Source organism: Podarcis raffonei, chromosome 5 (genome assembly GCF_027172205.1).
Source record: "Podarcis raffonei isolate rPodRaf1 chromosome 5, rPodRaf1.pri, whole genome shotgun sequence".
In the NCBI taxonomy this organism is placed as follows: Eukaryota; Metazoa; Chordata; class Lepidosauria; order Squamata; family Lacertidae; genus Podarcis; species Podarcis raffonei.
The window spans coordinates 44,680,617-44,703,976 of record NC_070606.1 but is presented as its reverse complement, the minus strand read 5'-3'; the positions used below and the strand labels follow the sequence as shown (position 1 = coordinate 44,703,976).

At 41.1% G+C, this 23,360-nt stretch overlaps 2 protein-coding genes across 5 annotated transcripts in view; one reads left to right on the top strand and one right to left on the bottom strand.

Moving 5' to 3' along the window:
* INSYN2A (inhibitory synaptic factor 2A) overlaps positions 1 to 5,626 on the bottom strand; it is a 58,945-nt gene extending 53,319 nt beyond the window's left edge. Inside the window, exon 1 of one of the 2 annotated variants that reach the window (XM_053388900.1) lies at positions 4,742 to 5,626. The gene's annotated coding sequence lies outside the window, so the exon portion shown is untranslated. The remainder of the gene's footprint in view (positions 1 to 4,741) is intronic. The other variant, XM_053388901.1, reaches the window with a different exon arrangement.
* Positions 1 to 23,360, top strand: part of DOCK1 (dedicator of cytokinesis 1) — a 346,150-nt gene that overhangs the window by 172,499 nt on the left and 150,291 nt on the right. The gene's annotated exons all lie outside the window — the stretch shown is intronic.

Below are 23,360 nucleotides of genomic sequence, written 5' to 3'. Positions count from 1 at the left end.
TTGTTATTCTTACTCTTTCTGAAAGTGATAAATGGTGCAGTAAATAGGTTTCGCAGTGCCAAAGAAGAACATCTGATCATGTTCTGTATAATTAATAATGAATCTTAGGGCTTCAAAATATGTAAATGTGAATACCAGACTAGTTGTACAACCTTGCATGTTGTCATGTAACACTGTGTCTTATTTGCAGTTCCATGTCACTTCTCCAGTTTGGTGGGGGGAAGGCCTACATGGTGATAATACTGCACCAAAGTCCTTAAAATCCTTACTTTTGGAGAGCTTAAGTGAGCATTTGTTCTGGCTGGTCCACATCAAGGGTTACAGGTGAGGGCCAGAATCCTAGGGCCAAATGCTTCCAAGCTAAATTCCTACTTGGAATTTATGTTATTTTCAGCAGCTTTCCTCACCCCTAGTCTCAAAAGCAACTTGCCATGTAGTATGAGAGGCAGATATTTCAGAAACACAAGTCCAAGGTCCCATAAAGCATGTGGAATTAGTTGTTTGAATATAGATTTGTTAGTCCTCTGCCTATTCTTAATACATAGAATGGGATTTCTGCATTAATTTATTATGTGATGATGCAGAGCATTATCTGTGATATAAGCAAATTCTGTCTGATCGACTTTAAGAAACAATTGATGTTAACTAGCCCTTTTTTGAATTAAAAGATGATTAGAACTGTTCTGTGATAATTGGAAGAGGGTTTTTGGTTTTTTTACATACAATGTTTGTTGACTTTTTATTTCCAGGCAACAAGATAATATTGTCTGTGTGCATGTTTGCATGGTGGGGTCATAGAGTTACTCCATAGCCTGAATGGCAATGGTGGATAGGGGAGAAGGGCAGAAGAAATAATATTTCCCTTTTTGGACCAAGTTGGTTAGAGCATGGTGCTGATAATGCCACGGTTGCAGGTACGATTCCCACATGGGACAGCTGCATATTCCTGCATTGCAGGGGGTTGGACTAGATGATCCTCAGGGTCCCTTCCAACTCTACAGTTCTGCGAAATACTACTATTGTACAGCCAGTTCACTCCACTGCTAAGCTCTTATGCCCCAGATTCAAATAGTAATGTGACTGATGAGAAGACTGCAACTGGATTTAAGTCACGGCATTACTGCACATTACAGGCAGAGCAGCACTCAAAAGATGATGTAGGTAAAGGGCTTTATACCATGCAGAACATCTTTCAGGTATTTGGTGCAGGAGTGCATTCAGAGTGTCTGCCAAACAGATTGTCCCTCCAACCTGGTGGACAGTCTTTGATACCGCAGTCTGACTCCTTTTGGAAGAAGCTGGTGAATGTTTGAAAAATATGTGCATGAAAACAATGGGGCAATGTGAAAATCATTGATAACGTTCAGAACAAGAAGCGATGGACACATATGGCAGGCCTCTTCAGTTGTTCATAACGTATGCTATGGAGATGTGCAAGGGGAGAAGGAGATTTATTCACCCCCTTCCCTCACTTTTTTCCAGATTCTAAAATGCACAGGGAGTCTCCACAAGTGTTAGAGACTTCCCCTTCAGAAGGTCATCCTATAACTCATGAGAGCTAGTGACCATAACAAGGGGTGGAGCTTTTGTTTCCACCCCTGCAGCCCCCATTTTCAAGTAATACACACTACTTCTGAGTCTGAGAAATAAAACTATTGTTCTCAACAACATATTATTTACTGGGAAATATTTATATACAGAGAGGACAGGGAACATATGACCTTCCAGATGTTGTTGGACTCCTACTCCCATCACCCTTGGCCGGCCTGGCCCAACATTCAGGGATGATGGGAGTCCTAATCCTGCTGTACTCCAAATTAGGTACTCCTGCTCTACAGTTACTATTTATTGCCCCTGCCGTGCATGATGTTGAAAATCTAATCGCATTATAAAACTGTAAAGAGCATTTTTCTGTAAGAAAGATTGAGTTTCTTCTGCCTGTGCAAGACAACACTGAGGCCTACATCTAAGGCAACATAAAACCTTCATTTAGTTTGCTTCCATGTTGATGGTCTGCTTTCAGGTCTTCCTGCCACCAACCCCAAACTGGCAAATACCAATGAATATTTATTTTTATTTCAATAATTGTATACCGCTTAATCACAGTCATCTCTAAGTGGTTTACAGGACACCTAATACACCTAGTAATGACTTAAACCTATAATAAAATCAGAATATACTGCTGAGTGCATTTGTAATTGTTGTTTTAATAAATGAATGAATATTTATGAAGAATTTAAAATTGTAATTTTATGTGTTGTGTGAGGAATATTTCATGTTCAAGTACATTTGGGGTTAATAAGACTGCATGGCATGCATTTCTGCCTTTTGCTCTCTCAGCTTGCTAATTTATATCTTCAGTGCTAAGCACCCATCACTGCTTTGTTGCTCTTGTGCTCTATTTGCTTGTTGTTTGCACCCTTTTATCATTGGCTGAATTCAGTTTAGTTTTTTCCCTGATTTCTAGTTTGGATGTCAGTCCTGCAAGAGTGGTTGCTTGTTTGCTTAATGAACAAACCTGTGCACTGAATGGCAAATAGTTTAACCCCCCCATCAGTAACAAATGGATTCTTTATTGATTATTTCTATTGTTTAAACGGCTATACTTCTGCATATTTATAATTAAGTTGTACTAATTTATTGAAAGGAGCAGGTGCCCATTTTGTTCTTACATGTTTTTTTAATGAAGGGATAACTTCACAGCATTTTGATTAAGGTTCCATTGATACCCATTCCACTATAAAAAACTTATTTATAACACAAGTTCATGTGTTAAGTCAACACCACAGCATGCTGATTTTTTAAAAAGCTATGCACAGAGTGTAACAGCAATTCTCCCAATATACATAAACAACCTACCAGATGTACTTATGTCATCTGTTTGGACAACAGACCATTACTCTCATCACGTATTATAGCTTTGAATTTATTTCTGCTTATATGCAGGAGTATAAAATAAATGCTAAAATGAAGTATATCTTGATTTCAAGCATTACTTTCCCATTTATGTTCTTTCTAATAGCCAAGTGCATAAACATTAACATAGACATGATTTTTCTTTGATTTCATGCTTCGAATTTTTGCTGAAATGTTTTGTGGATCGGGGTGATTAAAATGCATTGCAATGGTCACATCTGACGATTTCTAGCCAGTAGTTTTTCATCCAGCATCTTGGTGTTAACCTTGATGTGCACAGAATCAAAGAAGCAGAATATAAATATGAAAGGCATCCCCATAGAGGGGAACAGAAACTTAAGAAATGAATCACATATGTGCACTGACGCTTTCTGTGTCAGTTTGCTTTACACTATAGCAACATACTGGTGGCGGGAGGGGGATGCGATTTCTGGAACTAGGGTAGGAAAGGAGAATGGATCTGTCCAAACTTTCTAGTTCCGAAGGAGTTAAACACTCCCTCACTATGTGCCTGTGTAGGATTTAAGCTGTTTAGACAGACAAGGTCGAATTTAAACCGCTTCACTGCCTAGCCTAGCTTCGTAGTACAGAGGGCGAAGAGGGAGAGTTGCTGCTCCTTTGGGACAGACCCCATCACACACACACACACCAGTCTGCTCCAGGGCTTTCCAGATTGTAAAGAATGGTCGGAGAGGCTTATCTTTCAACCCTCCAGCAACAGTCCCCCATCGCCAACCGCCCCCCCCCCCGGCTTGCTAGCTGCAATCTATGTTGCCCCCTGATTGCCGGAGCTCGCTCTAGCGTTTTATGAAGTGGAGAGAGACGGAGGTCACAGGAGAGGATTTTTATTTCGAGTGCTAAAGACGCAAGGCGGACCCCGCTCCCCCCCGCCAGCATGAGGCTGCAGGACGCAAGGTCCCGCCGCGATATGGCCCCGGTGACTTTGGAGCCGGAGGCGCGCTATTGCCCTTTTCGTCTTGCTCGCCTGGTGCAGGTGGACGGGACTCCCCATTTGAACGTGTCGGAAGTGGGGAAAGGGCAGCGTCAAACCAGAATCCGATGTTTAGGAGCAAGCAAACACGCTTGCACCCCTTGAACGTCTGATTAAGGATTTTTTTGGGGGGAGGCTAGCTGTGACTAATCTACTGCACCGCAAGTTACCGATGAGGAGGAGATCTGCTCGTAGTGTTCTCCATTATCATGCAGATCAGTGGTAAAATCTAATTAGTCCCTTCGCTGGGGAAAAGAATGGCTGGGTAGCTGGTGGTTTGGGGCTAGAGTATTGAGAGACAACAGCCCGGTGCCCCGGAGGAGTTCGCGGATAGTCCCCCCCCCCCTTTAAACAGCAACACCGTCACCTGAGCACTTCAGCAGTTTGTATGATGTGAACTGAGAACGACCCGGCCAAGGTTTATGGCATTTTTCTAGAACGCTCAAATTCTAGGACATGTGAAGTGGTATTCTCCCAGCTCGCTACCCCCCCCCCCCCCGCTTCTGCCGTGAAACTTATAAGATGCAATCGCGTTACCAGGCAGCCGCGTACTACTATTGCATAACACGACTCGCCCCCCCTCACTCCCCCCCCTTTATAACAAAATTCACGCTTCGCATATTTGCTCACACTTCTGCTTGTGAAGTTTTAATTAGGCAGCCATGGTAACTCACTCTTTGCAATGAAGCCTCGTTCCGGGGAGATGTCGAAGCTCCCGAGCACTCTGATCCCTCTGGAATCTTTGAGCAGCTTTTTGGGGTTTGGGGGTTATTTTTTAGGGGGGGCGAGTAGTGTCCGCACAGAATCTGGTCTGATTCTCCGTGCGATGCTTACCTTTTCCTACGCTTCCTTACAAATAAGTAAAGGTCTGTGCAGTTCCTTTGCGATGATGCATCTCTCCCGGCTCACTTCTGCAAGCTTGCAGAGCAACGATCCACTCTTGTAAGAGCATCTGCTGCAAGATAACACCAATGGGATTTTTCTTTTTTTCTTTTTTAAAGAAGAAGAAGAAGAAGAAGAAGGGGGGTGGAATTGCTTCCCGGAGACTTGGTCACCGCTGCCAGCCAACCGGCAGCACAGCCTCTGCCTCCTCTTCCTCCCCGTTAGATTTCGCAGTGAAACATTAATTCAGCCGTGACTACGTGAAGCAATTGTCAGGGTAGCAGCAGCAGGAGCCACGCAGTCTGGAAAATGTCCTCATTTACTGCAATTCAGTGCCTTCGATGTGATCTCACATACGATAAAAATGAAGCCAGTGCGGGGGGTGGGGTGGGGGTGGGGGGTGGAGGTTGTTATGGGGAGGAAGCGGGTGGCGGGGATCCTTTCAAGCAGCCCCCGCGTCAAACCTGGCTTCTTGATGTGTTCACTTTGAAGCATTCTCTGTAGTCCTCCCGTCTTGCAGGCAGAGGCTTCGGGCGAGCTCCCTCCGCTCCTACTTTTGGGAATGCACGAGAGAAAGGGGAGCGTGTGCTGTTTTGCTGGCGCTCGGTGCGTGCGCGCGTGTGTGTGAGTGTACGCGCGTGTGTAGCTCGGCGGAGAAGAGACGAGAACTGGCGCTGGCTCTCCGCTAGGGAGAGTTCTCGTGTTCCCTCTGATGCAGGAAGCCGGTGTGACCGGGAACTTGTTGAGTTCAGGATGCAGTTCTTCCAGTGATGGACGGGGAACCAGGGATAGCACAAGGAAGAGGACGGACCTCACATGCTCTTGATCCCTTTGGAAATTGGGGAAGGGAGATGGGATCTTTCCAGAATGGATCTGGATTCCCCTTCCCTTTACAGCGTTGCCCTTTTGTCATTACAATTTACAGTAAATGCATTTCCAGACTCAGGACATAGAGTACTGTTTACATTATCTTGAGGCTGAATCGGAAAAGGAATACAGCAGAGTTAGCGGTTTTGATTATAACTTAAGTCTGTGTAAGCTGTTTGACTATAAAATGTAAAACACCCCGCAATTAATTTGTTGGGGGTTTTTAATATAATTTTTTAAAATAGAATTTTGCTTCAAAATATTCTGGAACTGGACTTGCCTGGCTGACGTGTTATGACCTAGAAGGGACCTCTGGCAACCCCAGATGCATGTGTTTGGGGTAGAGTAGTTGCTACAGTTTCTCAGTTCTCAAGGATGGGGTTTTTACTTGTTTTGGATGCAACAGAGACATTGAGGTGGGGGAATGTTTCTCCACCAATTATACACATGTAGTGTAAAAAGTAGTCAAGATATGTTTTATTTTTTTAAACAATGAAAAACCTCTAAACTCAATAAGTTTCAGAATTTAATAAACCACCCCAGGTTTCCATTAATTTTCCAGTAGGACATTGCTGACATGGGCAATAAGAGCTAAAGCAAGCTTTCTTAAGACATATATCTGGCTGAGTTCAATGGGACTTAATAGTCAGTGGGTTTATGACTGTACCGCTAATACGACTTATGTATATGCATAGGTTTCAGTGCGGCATTTTGAGTGCATTGGAAAGATCAGTTAAATTTCTGCATAATTCACATTTTCTGGTTAATTGGGGTTTGTATGTGCATGTATTTTTAAACTATTAAATCATTTTTTGTTCTCATTGTTCAGTCTTCTTAAGTGTGTTACTATATTGTAACATTTATAACATGCCTAAAAATTAACAAGTGCACTTATTTTTAAATATAGCACAGTCTCTTCCCACGTTTTCGTACATGGGATTCCCATCAAATTTGCAGATGACACAAAACTGGGAAGGGTAGCTAATGCCACAGAAGACAGAATCAGAATTCAAGATGGCCTTAACTTAACAAATTGGAAAACTGCCCCCCCCCCCCCGGCAATGAATTTCAACAGGGACAAATATAAGGTTTACACTTAGGCAGGAATAACCAGATGCTCAAATATAAGATGGGAGACACTTGGCTTGCTGGTAGTGCATGCGAAAAGAATTTCAGGTTCAGGTTACAAGAAAGGAGATTCCGACTAAACATCAGGAAGAATTTTCTGATAGTAAGAGCTGTTTGACAGTTGAATGGACTCCTTCTGAAAGTGGTGGACTCTCCTTGAAGGTTCTTCAGCAGAGGTTGGATGGCCATCTGTCATGGATGCTTTCGTTGAGATTCCTGCATTGTAGAGGGTTGGACTAGTCACTAGAATGACCCTAAGGTTCCCTCCCAACGCTACGGTTCTATGGTTCTATAATACAATGCAAAAGAAAAAGGGAAATAGTAGGGAAGAGAAAAGCAAGCGCTGGAGCGATTGATAGTGCCAGGTTGGTTTTCCCCCTTGTCATGACCGTCTTCCTGGAAGGCACATGTATAGCCTCCTACTGCCTACGGCCTATGGTGGTAGAGGCCAGCATAGGCCTTTCTTCTGGTCCAGGTAACTTGCAGTTGGAGCAGAGTGTCCTTTCATACAGAGAGGGGGTCAAGCTCCTGTAGTTCATACTCTGGAAGCTGGGTGGGGGTGAATTAGTGGTCTCCTCATATATGATTAAACAGTAGGGTCAGTGGAAGGTGATTATCAGAGCTTGCCTTCAATCATTAGTTGTGGTTTGGATATGTAGATATGTGTTTCATTCTGGACTCTTAAAGATTTAAAGGTAAAGGGACCCCTGACAGTTAAGTCCAGTCGCGAACGACTCTGGGGTTGCGGCGCTCATCTCGCTTTACTGGCCGAGGGAGCCAACGTTTGTCCACAGACAGTTTTTCCAGGTCATGTGGCCAGCATGACTAAGCCGCTTCTGGCGAAACCAGAGCAGTGCATGGAAATGCCATTTACCTTCCCGCCGGAGCGGTACCTATTTATCTACTTGCGCTTTGATGTGCTTTTGAACTGCTAGGTTGGCAGGAGCTGGGACCGAGCAACAGGAGCTCACCCCATTGTGGGGATTCGAACTGCCGACCTTCCGATCAGCAAGCCCAAGAGGCTCAGTGGTTTAGACCACAGCGCCACCCGCGTCCCTTCTTTAAGATTATCCTCAGATAAATATAAATCTGTTTATCTGTTTGCTGTGTAGCTGCATATAATAGTGCCATTACTGTGCTTTTAGCTTTAAGGCAAAGGGAAATCTTTCCCCTTTGCTCTGGTGCCAAGAGCTGTTCAAACTTTGCACTGGAGCAAAAGCTGCCATCAATTCTGCCGTGCAGTGGCAGCCATTAAACAGGTCAGCAGAACAGGGTGGGAGATTTATGGGGTAGATTTAAGGCCTGGTCATCGGATTCACTGCATTGTTTTCCATAGAGAAGCTAGGATTAGCTTTAATGATCTTGACACGACACAGTTCACAGAATAATGCCAGCTCCAGTGCCCAATGCAGCCTCTGGTATAATTGTTCTGGTGATCTCCATAAGATGACGCTGTGATGTGTTTTAATGTTGGGGCAGAGAGATGGCAGCCAATCATTCTGTTGTATAGTTTCCTACTTGTTAGGTGTCTTCTGCAGACAGGAATGAATTGATCTGAACACTAAACTCGCCAGAGTTAGCAGTATAGGTGTTAAAGCGTAGGAGTGGAGGTAGATTTGCTGCAATGCCAGGGATTGGATGCTCTAGTGACTAGAGTGGGTCCATCGGGTAGCAGCTGCCTTGTCTTGAACATTTATGGCGAACTTTTATTGCATGTCACAGGATGAAAATGAAGGTCTTATTTGTTTATTTAAACCTGTAGTGGTGTAGAACAGTTAAAACACAAACCAAGAGTACTAAAAGCACAAAAATGCAGCAAAGTATTGCAATATATAAAAAGACATGGTCAGCCTACTGGTCAGGGGAAGCCTGGGGGAGGAATGTTGGGGAGCTTGGGTGGGAGGGGGAAAAAGATGTATAAAGTAGGTAACTGGTGGTGCTTTCCATATGGTAGGGGAAAGAGGTGCCAAGTTGCCCTGAAGATTGAGGAAGCTGCATCATGTGTGTTATGTCACTTGGCGTTTCAGGAGGAGCCAGAGGACAGAGCCAAATGCAGTGGCTGGCAGCTCTTCCTCTCTCATGCTCAGCAGCCCTGCATGGCAGCAGGAGGAAGAGCTGGTCACTGAAGCTGTGCTCAACTCCATGCTCAGCCTCCTTTACCCCCTGACAGTAGGGAACATTGGGGTCTGCCCCCCATATTGTGGGCCTCCAAAAATGCTTGCCCCCCTGGCATTGGTGCCCCTGTTAGAAGAAATGGCATTCCAACAAATAGGGCGATAGCAGAAAATGCATGTTTCTGAGTCACCACCAGCCAGTGGTTTTCCACCGCAACTCTGAGCACACGAGGAGTTGGTTATCTGTTGTCACAATCCACAGGCAAGATAAGAACAGGGAGGCTGCTGCATCTACAGGACAACACCTAGTTTATCATGCGTCTTGAGCCGCATGATCATTTAAGAGTTATCCTGTGGATGTAGAATGACCCTCCTTTCAAATGATGGTCATTGTTGATGATAGTTTCTTATCATCGTTCCAAGGTTTAATATCACAGTTATCTTACTGTGCAGTTTCCACAGCATCTCAGTAATGCTGGTCACTGTCTCCAGTTTTCTTGTCTATTAAGGCAGCTTTGATAGGCTGTATATTTCTCCAGTGACACCCCCTCCCCAAAGAAATGTCTTTAGGTTGGGTTTCATATAAATATCTCAGACCTAGGTAGTCACTATGCCTTCTTGGGTTCACTGGCAGGGATAACTAACTTCTGATTATAAGGCCAGGTCAACCCTTCTTCTTCATTATTTGATGTATAAAGACTTATAAATGAATCCCACTGCAGATTTTTTCATCTTCGATGTCCTTTCTCAAATTGTTATGAAGATGCCCAACTCTTGGATTTGACAGGTCAAAAGAAGAGATGCAGCATTATGACCGAATCATAACACAGAAGCATAGTATATTTTTTCCCTGACAGCAAGAACAGAAGAATCTAGCTCTTTACACATTGATGATGCAAAGGGTACAGGCAGTATCTCCTGGTTTGCACATCATAGTAAGCCAAACTGTGGCTTAATGGGACTGTGTGAATAGACAGGTTGTAGCTATTTTGCTCCTCCCTGGGCTTTTTTACTCCCATGCTACAATGAGCCAAGCTTTCCAAACTCAGGCTTGTGGCTTGAGAAAAAGCCTTAGTGACTATGCAGCTCCTCTCATAGTTTGGCTTATCACAACATGCATACCAGGCCAATATCTAGCAGTGTCTAGCAAAAAGAGCATTAGTAAATATTTAACACCACTTGCTAGTTCCGAATGGAGGAAACATTTTTCTTCCAATTTCCAAATCTATGAACGATGTCAAATGTGAAACAAAATGGATCACCCTAGTGATTTCTTTAGAAATAGCACCAGTCCATTCAATTCCCAGTTTGAGAGTCTTTTCTGTCCTTGCATGAGAGGAAGCAGTCGCCAGCTTGAGGTATCAGCACTGTACATATAGATGTCAAATGTAAATTGTCATGTTTGTATCATTGCTTGTGATTGAAATTCCTATTTAATCTTCTAGATAATTTAAATTAACCAGCTACCAAAATCAAATGGTGCCAGTATCTTTTATATTCATCAAAATGAGTGATATTTAGTGCTGCTGAGTCTTATTTTGAACACCTAATACTTACAGTCTAATACAGTTTGAGCAATTCCAACAGAGTGGGTATAATTGCAGGCATTACAATATTATCTAGGTTACTCCAGTTGCACTAGGGCCGTTCTGATTTCATGTCAAGAGTCTTGGTTTCTTTAAATTGGAAAGAGAGAGGGTTTTGTTTCAGAGATGAACTGTGTTTGGCTGTTCATTTCTGTAATCATCTGGGACCCGCAACATCATTAGATGTTCTGTTGAAAGCAATTATTTTTATATTGCTGAATTGCTGATGTTAAATAAGCTGCTGGCTTGTTTTCTTTACTACTGTTGTTGCATAGGTTCCGGCTCTAAATTTTCGCAGTCTGCCTAAAGTTGGGATGGAGGATGGCACAGGTGTTACCTTTGACACTTTTTCTGAAAAGCAAAGTTATTACTGTGGTTTGGATTCATCAGCAGTTAATTGTGTTGCTTTCCCTTAACATTCTTGGTGGACTGGTTGGTTAGTTGTCAATTACTTTGTAAAATATGCAGTCAAAATTAAGCTCTTTCACTAATTACCTGATACCGCCAGTCTCTGTGTAGGCAGAACAGCTTGGTGAATCTAATTTAAGGCTCCTGGCACTGTCATTAGGCAGCTATGAGTGATTTCTTTGGTGCAGAGCTGTGGTGTAGTGGTGGTGACTGGATTGTGGATGACATAGCAATATATGATCACGTTGGCCAAAATACTACTAGGTATGATAGAAATTGGCATAAGGAGTAAGGTTCAATGGTGGAAGTTTTGCTGTCCCACGGCCACACCAGGGTTCACCAGGATTCAATTCATATGATAAGTAAATGAAAGCTGAAAGATCTTCATAACAAACACAGCTCTGTATTGCTTAGTTTAGCAGTAGGCAGAAGGTTGAACTGGATCTAATGGTAGATTTCCAATAGATTGGCAAAGTGTGTGCAGCAGTTTGTACCCCTTTATGCTAAACTATTCCATGCAGTTGGGGTACTTTGATATATTGAACATAAAATCTAAATATACTAACACTTCTTTGTTGTTGTTGTTGTTGTTGTTGTTGTTGTTGTTGTTGTTGTTGTTGTTGATATACCACCCTATACCCGGTGGTCTCAGGGCAGTTCACTATAGATTAAATCCTAAAACAGAAATATTTACTTAGGAGCAAACATACATTGGAATACACTATCAATATTTATTATTTTTGGGTTGTATCCAATGCTTCTGTTCTCCATTCCCCTGCATCTTCAGTATTTTATAATGGGCAGATGGACACTATTTCTATTCAAGTTCAGTTATTTTCATTTTAAATGTCAGATTTCAAACGTGTTAGATCTCAAAACCTACTTTTTTCTATCTAAGGAACGGAGTGTAGCTCTAAAGGTTGAAGGAATACTTGCACAGTACTTTCAACAAATGTGAAATATTTCACAATCCAAATTATTATGCAGCCTGTCTAGTTAGGAAATAAATGAAGATCTAAGAATCTACAATAGCATAATATATAGTACCCTAAATGACTACATTTTGCTCTTTCTTGAGCAACCATTTAGCTTGCCACCATTACGGATGATTTGTAAGTTTTGCAGACCTATTCTCCAGTACAGAATATTTTCGACCATCTGAATAATAAATATTTTTTTTCTCCCTAATTTGCTCTATGAGAACAAACACACAATTATTTTTGTTGAATTATCTTGTGGGAAATTGTGTTAAGATTGCATGGTGTGCTACAGCTGGAGAGCATACATAAAACACATTACAGGAAAGAGCTGTTTAGAAGACTAAGGCTTGTTCTTTGCATGAAGCAGAATTCAGTAGAAATTAGGTGGTGAAATCGACTGTGTCATGTCTGACTGTGTGTGTGGTAGTGGGGGTAACTTTTTAAATTGCGTTCCCATGTTAAAAATAAAAATAAAAATAACTATCCATATATAGTCCTCCAGACGTTGTTGAATGACAGCTTTCATAGCTCCTAACTAGAGGCTGTGCTGGTTAGGGCTGATGAGGGTCAAATGTCAACAACTTCTGTAGGGCTACAAGTTATCCACCTTCTCCTCTATCAGTTCAGGAGTCTACTGCCTCATTTTGCTGCACATGTTTACCAGGCCTAAGATGCTCAGAATGCTAGTGAGTGACTCAGCACAAAACCAGAATCCATTCATGACCATCTGGTTATATCCAGTCACTGTAGGTTTTCCAGAGGTTTATGTCACATAATTTGAATGCTGTAGTGCCCAGGCCATTGTACTCTGCTGCGTCTTCCAATACCATAAGGGTGCCATAAAATTACAATTTTATCTTTCAGTATCCATGGTTGTAATAAGGAACACTGGGAGGAAAATGTCACAGTGCCTCAATAGAAGATATTTGTGGCAATTGTTCTAAATTTGTTATATGATGATGATAATATATGCCACATCTTGTCATATTCCATTTCCAATAATATGTGCACAAGTGGTTTGGGTTTTTTTTTAATTACTTCACACACCCACACGGCTAAGGAATTTATTAAGGCTTGATATTCTGCTGTAGAACAGATTCAGTGGCAACAGAACACAAAGAAAAACATACTATTGTTGAGAACAAAAAAAACCAAACCCCCAAGTAAATGCAAAATCCAAATCATTCCTCATCCTCAATGACCAGCATGGCAGCCTTTAACACTGTGGTGAGACATGATGAGGTAAAAGGAATTTATACCTCTATTAAACTAAGAAAGCATCTGCTTAACAACCATGAGAAATATGGGTGTGCAGATCTTATAGATGGAAAAGGCCTCTTTTATGTTTGTCCTGTAATGGTGTATTGAAAGATTATAAAGGAGGCCATATTTAAAGATGGTGTAATTAGAGGGGCAACATCCCAGAGGTCAAATTTCCTTCCTTATAGCTTTCCATATGTCAGTATGTATGTGTTAAAGTTTGAAGTGGTTGAGGCGATTGCTATAGGAACTAAAACAATATGGACTTCGCCTGAGGAAGGTTGTTTTGAGATTTGCAGGAGAATAGTTGACTTAATTTTTTCTGCTCCTCGAATCTTTTCCAGATTCATTTATTTTCCAGATTCATTTATTTCCAGACAAATTTTCCAGGAATTTAGGGGATATATGAGAACTGACTGTCATTTTGTATAGACTGCTGGTCAGGTCTGTTTAGTTGTTGAATGGTGCAAACCAAATTGCCCTAGAATATTCTGAACATATTGCAGTGATAATGGCTAAACTGTATTTCAGACACCTTGTCCCCTATTACAAATTAAGCAGTCACAGAGGAAAGACCTGCCCTCCAATCACTGGATAGTGCTTCTCAAACAGAACACACACCAGTGGAGGCTGTTCAGTTGTGAGTTCTCAAGTGATAAAACATTAAATTACACATGTAAATTATAAACATATAAGTTACACATGTACCAAGACTAGATCCAGGTTTATGTGGGTCCAAGCAAGAGACCAGAAGTAGGTCCTTGTTCCACCTCCACTGGACTCTCCATACAAACACAAGATGGCTCTCTCTCAGTGTAAGAGAGGGAAAGACCTTGAACTGAACATAAGGGCAGCCCTGGTATATCAGACCAAAGACCTGTCCAGTTCAGCACCTTGTTTCCCATACTTGTCAGTCAGACATTTAAGGGAAGCACACCAGCACTCTCCTACTCATGTTCCCCAGGAGTATCTGTCATTCCTCCTCTTGCTTCTTCCTAGAGGCTTCTTGCCAGTGGCCATCCTCCTTTATCTCACGGCTAAACCTGCTTTATGCTCTCTAGGCTCCCTTAAAATAAAATTGCTGTGGCTGCCTGCTACTGGACTCTTGGTGCATCTGCTAGCTGAACTGGATTGTATGTGGTGGTGGAGAAACATAAATATCTCACCAGCTTAGTGCTTCCTCTGTGCTGTCCCCGAGCCTAGGATCTGCCATAGGAGATATGTTCAGTTCTGTCAGTGGTGGGCAGCTAAGACATGGATGCAGCAGATGCCCAGACATGTTAATTCCTGATGCCATATTTGTCCATGTTGGTTGTAAGAAATTCATACATATCATATATGCAACCATTTTACACCTTTTCCCTTCCTAATGAACCTCTGAAAAGCTGTTCCTGAAGGTTGGATAACCCTCTGGAATAACATGGGAGGCAGCAGGAATGAATAATCAATGGAACTGGGGATCTTCCTTCGCATGAAGCGAAATATTTTACACTAACACAATAGTTATCTTTGGATGTAAGCCAGTCTTCTTTTAGATTAGCTGTTCTTCTCAGCACTCCCCCCTTTTCCTTTGTTCGCAGAGCAAAACCAATAACACTTTTCTAAAACATCATATCCAATTTATTTCATTTTGGTCAAATCAGTTATGTCTGGCGAAGTTTAAATTCAATAACACTGGATTTTGAAACAACTGGTTATTTTCTCCACAAATATACCTTTTATATTTTCTAGGTGTTGAACTGACCAAAATCTATTATTACTTTTGTATGTTGAGGGACCTATGGCTATAAATCTTCTATCTTTCTTACCCATACTCAGAAAAACATTCATTCTGAGAAGTCTTGATTGCCATAAGTTGTATTTTTCAAGAGAAATGTAATATAGACGTTTAGAATCCAGTGGCTTTTGCATGTGGGTAAATTAACTTTAAAATTCTCCCCTTAAAAAATATTTTTTTTCCCTTCAAGTGCCATAAAATAAACAACTCAGTATTTTGCTGGTTATCTAAAATAAAGCATATCAGCTCTCCTTTCAGAACTCCAGTATAGCAAGCCTTCTCTTCATGCCCATGCTTGAATAATGTGGGATGGCTCTACTGACACGCCATGCCACTTATTTTTCATGTTAACAGCAATCTTCTTTTAGAGTCCCCAAATGAACTAATCCTGTTTTTACTGAGAAAAAAGCCAAGATGAAAGTGCTTTTCACTTCCTCCAGACAAATTTACCAGGTGCAAGTGGAAAAGTTTAACAATTTCTGGGTACATTTCAGAAATTGTCGCCATGCAGTCTGTTGAGTTCCCCAACAGTAGATGATACTTCTATTGTTCTCATTGTTTTCAGTGATCAATGCCTGGCCTGCACCTTATTTGCTAATATGGTATTCATGGTGATTTCGTTCTGAGATGAACCCGGAACCTCAAGGTATCTCAGTGGATGAGGCATTTCATATGCACAGCACAGCAGACAAAGCTCCCTTCTTTGATTGTATCTCAACCTCTTGTTTTTTAAGCGCTCAGCTTGCTGCAAGTAAACCGTTTTCTTACATTTAAACCCCCAGAGATATTTCTTAAAACTTTTCATTTCAGCGTTTACAACACTGAGTGCTTTTATTCACAGTTCTGTTTCTCTTGCTAGAACATCTAATTTTCTTTTCGATTTTGGTTATCTTGGTGAAAATGCATCACATTTTTCTTTCCCCTCACTTCTCCAGCAACTTAATATCTATCAAAAGGGTACCTTATTCCCCTCCCTCCCACAGACCACAAATTGTAGAATAAGGACTAATTTCAGTGAACTTTGGGAAGTTACACCAGTATAAGAAGATAAAAAATACTGCTTTTTAGTGAGTTCTCTGGGGTGTATTTGAAAGAGGACTGTCTGACCTATAAATATAAAAATGTCCAAATATAGCTTTGGGTCAGTCTTGTAACACCAGTGTTGCATGGTAGTTACAGAGGAAAAGTGCCCTTTCCCCTTTAAATCTCTTTTACTGTTTTCTTGAGATTTTGATGAAAAACACAGTAGCAATTTGGACAGGGACCTAAATTATTGTTTTCTGAGATGACAGATTGATGGGCTCACTCACATACGTACAGCTCTCAAAGGGTTCAGAGTAAAGCAAGTAACATGTTTTACCCATACTTCCCTCTTTCCTATATTGCAGCAATATGAGTGGGTGGTGAAGACTTACTTAGACAAGGGCAGAGCTTTCCAAACTTTTCATGTTGGTGACACACGTTTTAGACATGCATCATTTTGTGACACAGTAATTCAGTTTTACTATCAAAGCGGAGGTTTGACTAACCCTTTTCCAGCCCTGGGAGAAGTGTGGGGATCGTTCGTATGACACACCTACACACTGCAGCCGACACGCTAACGTGTTGTAACACACAGTTTGGAAATCTGTAGGGTTATTCAATTTATTCCTAGATGATTCAGGCAAGGAAGCCTTGCCACAGGCTATAGGGTAAAGCAACATTTTAAATTTTATAGCCAATGAAATTTCTCTCTGAAAAAGAAAATTGTCTTAGTTGTTTAGTGCTAGTCTCCCAAACTCCATAAGGCTCTCTAGTGGACTAGTTGTGGAATACATGTATATTGAATTTCTCTATCCTTTAGTCTTACACCCCACCCTTTTAGAGTACATTTGGCATTTAGAAATGAAAGCATGTAAGTGATTCTCAACCAATGTAAATAGTCTTATCTTATGCCAAGGATCATAAAACAGCTAGAAGTGGATTCCAGAAAAATCCAACCCACAAGGTTGAGTTAATGAGGGAAGGTGTCTAATAGGTGATTCTGAAGGTGAACATAAGTTGAATTTATTTAGTACTGTTTTAAAATATTTTTTTCATCTGATATAAGATAGTGCCAAATCAGGCCCTCCCGCTAGGTAGACTGGGGCAACTGCTTCAGGTGACAGATGCTCCTAGGAAGGGTGCACCAGTGAGCCTTTGAAGGGCAGAACTGTATGCAGTGGTACCTCGGGTTACATACGCTTCAGGTTACATACACTTCAGGTTACAGACTCTGCTAACCCAGAAATATTACCTCGGGTTAAGAACTTTGCTTCAGGATGAGAGCAGAAATCGTGCTCCGGCGACGCGGCGGCAGCAGGAGGCCCCATTGGCTAAAGTGGTGCTTCAGGTTAAGAACAGTTTCAGGTTAAGTACGGACCTCCGGAACAAATTAAGTACTTAACCTGAGGTACCACTGTATGCCAGTAGACTTGCCCTGTCTCACCTAAGCCAGTTAATGATTTCATCAGTGTTGAAGTAAGAATCAGCTGCCAGTATGGTTGGATTTTGTACATGGGCTGGGAGATGGGTGTCATCTTGTCCTTCACCTCAGGTAGCAAATGCCTTGGAGCACTCCTAGATGGCGCTGTCTAATTTCCTGGCGAGTCCTCAGTGCAGAAGAGAATTCTGAAGGCCTCAAGGTTATCACATATTTAAATACTTTGAACTTTCCATAGTCATATTATGTGTCAACTCTTAATTTCCAAAGGCTTTTCTCCATGGGAAAGGATTCTGCAATTTCATTTGTCTCTTAAAAGAGCCATTCTCACCTGTGACTTTTATTGTTGTTGTTGTTGTTGATGATGATGATGATAATTCATTTACTAATTTACCACGAAGCGTTAACACTGCAAAATTAAAAACAAGATTTGCTGCTAAACCTGAATGAAAAAAGTACCGTCTGTAATGTGGTATGAATTTTTATTGCATTTGCTGAGTCTGTTTTTCAATTCAATTTGTACGAGTCTCAGTGGCACAGTTTGGTTTGGTTTTGAACTGAGCTTTATGAAAACAAAATAAAAGTGCATTCTTTGTTTCATGTTTGACAGAAAAGTTTAGGGGGGGAAAGCCCAGTTGAAAAGCAGCAGTATTCCCCAAATAAAACAAAACAAAAAATTAGCTCAAAATGAGCTGAAGTTCTTTATTAGAGACACTCCCTCCCAACAAATCTGCACTTGAAAACGATAGATGGAAAAAAGAGCAAGAACATTTTTCATACGTCGTCTAATAAACTGTTCATTGCATTAAAGCAAGTAATGCAAGTTGATTAAAACCAGCCTTGGGTTTATTCTAGTTGTGGAACTCTGTAGTTAATAACTGGGATATGATAACAACGTGCTCTATAACCCACTGAAGTAAGATTTTGGTGTACTGAATGCTCCATTCTTTAAAATGGCTTTATACTTTTAGACAAGCTAAATTATAGGCATAATTTTCCATGTCTACTTTAAAATTTAATCCTTTTGATACGCTACCTTATCTTTCTGTAGAGCAATATTGAAGTAAGAGAAAGGTCAATCTTAAAAGGCATTAATGTAGTGATATGTGAAGCAGATGAAAACATTAAAACATATTGGAGAATATTGTTCACATAATATTTTGTAGTTATTTGGAGCCAATTTGATTCCCTCCCTCCCTCCCTCTCTTTCTTTTTTCTTTTCCTTCTCCTCCTGCGATGAGGCTACATTTTAATATTTTAATGTTCCATTATTTTAATGTTGTTTTTTATTTTTGTTTTTAAGTTGTAATCATTCATCTTGTTTTTATTATTGCTTGTAAGCCGCTCTGAGCCTGGCCTTGGCTGGGGAAGGCAGGGTATAAATAAAAAATTATTATTATTATTATTTATCTGAAAATGTCTTTGTTGAAAAGACAATATTGAAAATTTGTGTTATGGTTCTGGATCAGAACTTGGCAGGGTAAAATCTGTTCAGCGGTCCAATTCTGAAGAGGTATTTTCAATTATTTTGTGGGAGTACAACTGTGGCGGGGGATTTTTTTTTTTTAAAGAATGGTTTTGAAAAGGTGTGAAATCAGGTAATGTTGAGGGCAGTTAAATAGTGGGGTAGTTAAATAGTGTGGTAATGCAAAATGAAATATGTAGGCAGATTGAAAAAGGCTGCAGCTTCCAAAAAGGCCTGGTGAGTAGCAAAGGACAGCCCGCAATTGGAAACTCTCTTGTCCCAAGGTTTTCAGCAGCGGCAGCGGGAGGCCCCATTAGCTAAAGTGGTACCTCAGGTTAAGAACAGTTTCAGGTTAAGAACGGACCTCCAGAATGAATTAAGTTCTTAACCCGAGGTACTACTGTATATGGCAGGGTAGCTGCTCCCCTGTCTCCCAGAAAACCCAACAACCTCAAAGAGCAGCAAAAGAGAAGTCCAGGACAGAGAGCTGTTGTCAGCCCCCAGGTAGAACCCCACTCCTACCTTCCTAGGGACTATTCACAAGCCTGTGTACTCAAAGGGGAAAACAAGCAAGAAGCAGCACATCCTAAAGAGCCCCCTCCCCCCCCCCACAAACACACATACATGCGTACATACATATATAGGAAGAGAGAGGGAGGAAGAGAGTGCATATGAGCATCCACTATTCAGACAGTAAACATGGGTGGACCAGTTGCTAGTGTCATTTTGGGGGGAAATACCATGCCACTGAACATGGTGGAATTGTGCTAGTACAAGTGTTTTAAGAAATGGGTCCTCTTTAGATACACACACGTATACCTGTTCAGTCATTTCATCTGTGAAAAATTCACAGCTGTATCAAGTGAGGGCTTAAAGGGGCATGCAAATTTGTCTCACTGTCATACCTTCTACTGAGATATTTAAGCCTCAAATCACAGTATTACTAGTTCCTCCACGGAAAGGAAACATGTTGCTTTGTTTTTCTTGCATTTTCTGTCTCAACAATACATGCAATCAATGTATATGCAGAGGCAAGCAAGTAAAGCAGTAGAGCAAATTACAGCCATATTTTATATGCTGTTTTCATAGTGCATAGGAAGCTTACAGATGTCTCTGTGGAAGCATATGCGAAAGAGTTCAAAAACAATCCCTGCAAAGCTCTTTGGTTCACAAAGACTTGTCTATTAGTTAAAGTCCCAGATGATGTGTCATCCATACAACTGCAATGCTTTAGCAAGCATTTTGAAAATCCAGTACAAGCATCAATGGGAAGGAATGCAAAAGGGAATGTTTTTATTGTGCTGGTTTGTGTATGTGATGATGCCTTATGCATACTTTGCCCCATTTGGATGATTTTACACTGTCTTTGTATGTGTTGTATATTGCAAACTCTTTGCAATACTGACATTCTGAATCATATCCTTCTACATATTTTCTGTAGGATTCCTCTAGGATTGACTGTCAGCACTGATTTATATAGTGCCTTTTGCCTTCAAAGCAGTTGTGATAGGTGTAGTAATATATTTTTTACTCATAACATTGTAAGTTGAAGTAGTGGTATTAATGATTTCTAGTGGGAAGCTTAAGGTAGGGAACATAAGAACTTGCCTGAGGCTCTATGAGGAATTGTTCTTTTAGGCTTAGAATGTAGGAGTTCTAGGCTTTATGTTGTTTACTCAGATCAATATTTTTGGGCTTCTCTTTATGTTGTTTTTGGTGGATTTTTTTTTTTTAATATGTGCCTCAGTGAGGCTTTGCTTCTGTTGATAAGATGGTCAGGACACTGATTCAACAAAGCCCTGAAGCGATGCTAGAAGCACATTGATGCCACTATCTAGAGTAGGAGATTTCGTAAGTGGCTCTTATATTTGCTGCTACACAAAGAACAGTAAGAGCAGTACACTACTTGTGTGAGAGCCTACTCCTGACACCTTCTTATACCAGACCAGTCCCCAGCCATAAGTAATCAATGACGGTGGCTAAGCCTCCCATTTTACACTATGTACCTTTCCTAATGGGCAAAGTATCTGTACAGGCATGAGTGCGTGTTTGCATGTGTTTATTCATACACACACATACACAATTTTGCTACTATGCATTAGGGCTGGGCGATACCTGGTTTTCAGTATCACAATATATCACCAGCTAAACTTTGCAATATGCCAATATATCATGATATTTGAAATAAGGATGGAGCCAGTGCTTTTTTTCTGGGGGTACGCAGGGGTATGCATACCCCCAAACATTTTGTGAATCTAAGTTTGGCCTCATTGAGGGGCAGTATTTCAATATGCATAGGAAAATGAGAGTACCCCTAAAAAAATTTTAAGAAAAAAAAGCACTGGATGGAGTTAGGTAGAAGTAGGCTGGCTTTATGGTTTTTCCTACATTCTGATTTTTGCTGGTGCCTACTCTTATAATTTGCTTACCCCCCCCCCCCCGCACGAGGCAGGGGAGAGCTGAGCCCGCAGAGTTAACAGGGGCTGCAGGAATCAAGAGAAGCATTGGCTGGCTTCATGTTTTTTCCACATTGTGATTTTTGCATAGCACGCACACATCATGATTCGCAATATATTGCCAAGTCAAAAGCCATCAATCTACTATCACAACATGAACTTCAAATCGGTTTTGGACGATATATTGATATATTGCCCAGCCCTGCAATGTGTAGTCCTTTGCTTATGATAGTTGCACAGTAACATCATGGCTGTTAACTCTAAATGAACATTACCATGAGAGTAAAGGTGGCAAAACGAAATCACATGTGATTTGGTCTAATACAGCTAGGTGCGAGAATAGCTTAATAAGACTCAGCAAAAGAGGGATCAAGGTGTTGAAACAGAAGCCTAGACACTGTATAAAATCAGAAAGGAGAGCAAGGCAGAGATTACAGGGTGTGCTAAAGAAAGGCAGGATCTAAACAGAGCAAGGGAGTTCAGAACTGCTACAACAGGTGCTTGACCATGGCAAAGATCTAGCAAACCAATGCATCAGCTACCCATTTATTCTGTGCTACACCTCTTTTCTCCTTGTTTTTCAAGCTTTATAAATCAGAATGCATAAATAGAGAAATAAAATGACCTGTCAGCCACCCAAATTCACTTGAGACTTGGTTGTAGTAATTGAGTCCTGCGGGATTAGCAGCAGGCCACGGAACCTTAGCATATTTCCATCCTCTTCATTGTCCCAAACTATGGTGGTGCAGCAATTTATTTTTGAATGTTATATCCAGCCTCACAGACTGAAAATAGGATTTCAATCTTATGTAAGTTCTGGGGTAGAGAACCTTTCAGCTGCAACTCACTCGCTGAGAAGAGATCTTAAACGTGATCCTCAGCAAGCACAACATGCTTATTCGTGTGGCATTCCACATGTTCAGCTACACATTTGAACCATGCTCTCAGCTACTGTGTGTGAGTCTTTGGAATGCAAATATGGGCAACCAGCCCACACCATGGGAGCTCTGGGGTGTACTTGTGAAGTATGAAATAGGAAATGCAGGTGGGAAAGGTGTATGTGTGTACGATTGTTGTTGCATTTAAATTCCAGCTTTTGATATTCTACTTTTGTTCTAAAGTCAGATATTTTATATAGAGAAACTAGGTCACTTTTTATTATTCAACTTTTTCACTTTGTCCAGGCAGAATTGAATCCAGAGAGATTAACTGTAACAGCTGTGCAAAAATAACACATATCAGGAATGTTTTGTTTAGCATCCATTAGAAAAGTGGCGGTTATGAAACGAGTCCTTTTTCGATGAACAAAGTACCTTGAAATAATTTGTGTATTCTTTAGGTATTCTCCAACTTCATCTCTGAAAGTGTTATCCTGTCAATTGCATTTAGCAGAGAATCTAGTTTAAATTAATAGGTGCCATCAGTGAAACATTTTAATATCAACATTATTATTGCTTTTTTCTGTTTGCTACACAATTATGTGCCCTAAATTGTTTGATGCACTGCTGTGATCAGTTTGTGCATCATTCATCAGAGTGGCCCAACACAGTCTTTAAGCTGAAGGTGATTTTTCTGCTTCATCATTTCATCATCATTGTCTAACCCCCAGCATCTGAAAGAGAAAACTGTTCTACATTCTAGGTATTAAGAGAGCAGTTAACATTTTCCTCTTCAGTCCATGTATTTTTTAGGATAGACACTACATTGGTGGTTAAGTAGTGCAAGGTAGCTACAGCCAGAATGACAACAAAGTAGATAAAAGTCATGCATTCTAGAAGCCTTGAAGCCTCTAGGGGTTCTCACACAGCTCAGAATACAACCCACTCTTAGGGGCCAGGCAGTCCTGGGCTTTCTGGAGGGCAGCTATTCCTATTGTTGATGAATTACAGGATAGAAAGCTTCACTTGAGGCTGTTTTTGAATATATTAGATAATATTTATGTGTTCTGTTTTGGAAGCCATAATGGAACCATCATTGGTTGAGGCTGCAACACTATACCCAGTAGGGCTTGCTTCTGAATAGTTGATGTGCATAGAATAGCACCATTAAAATCCAGTGCTGTTTGTACC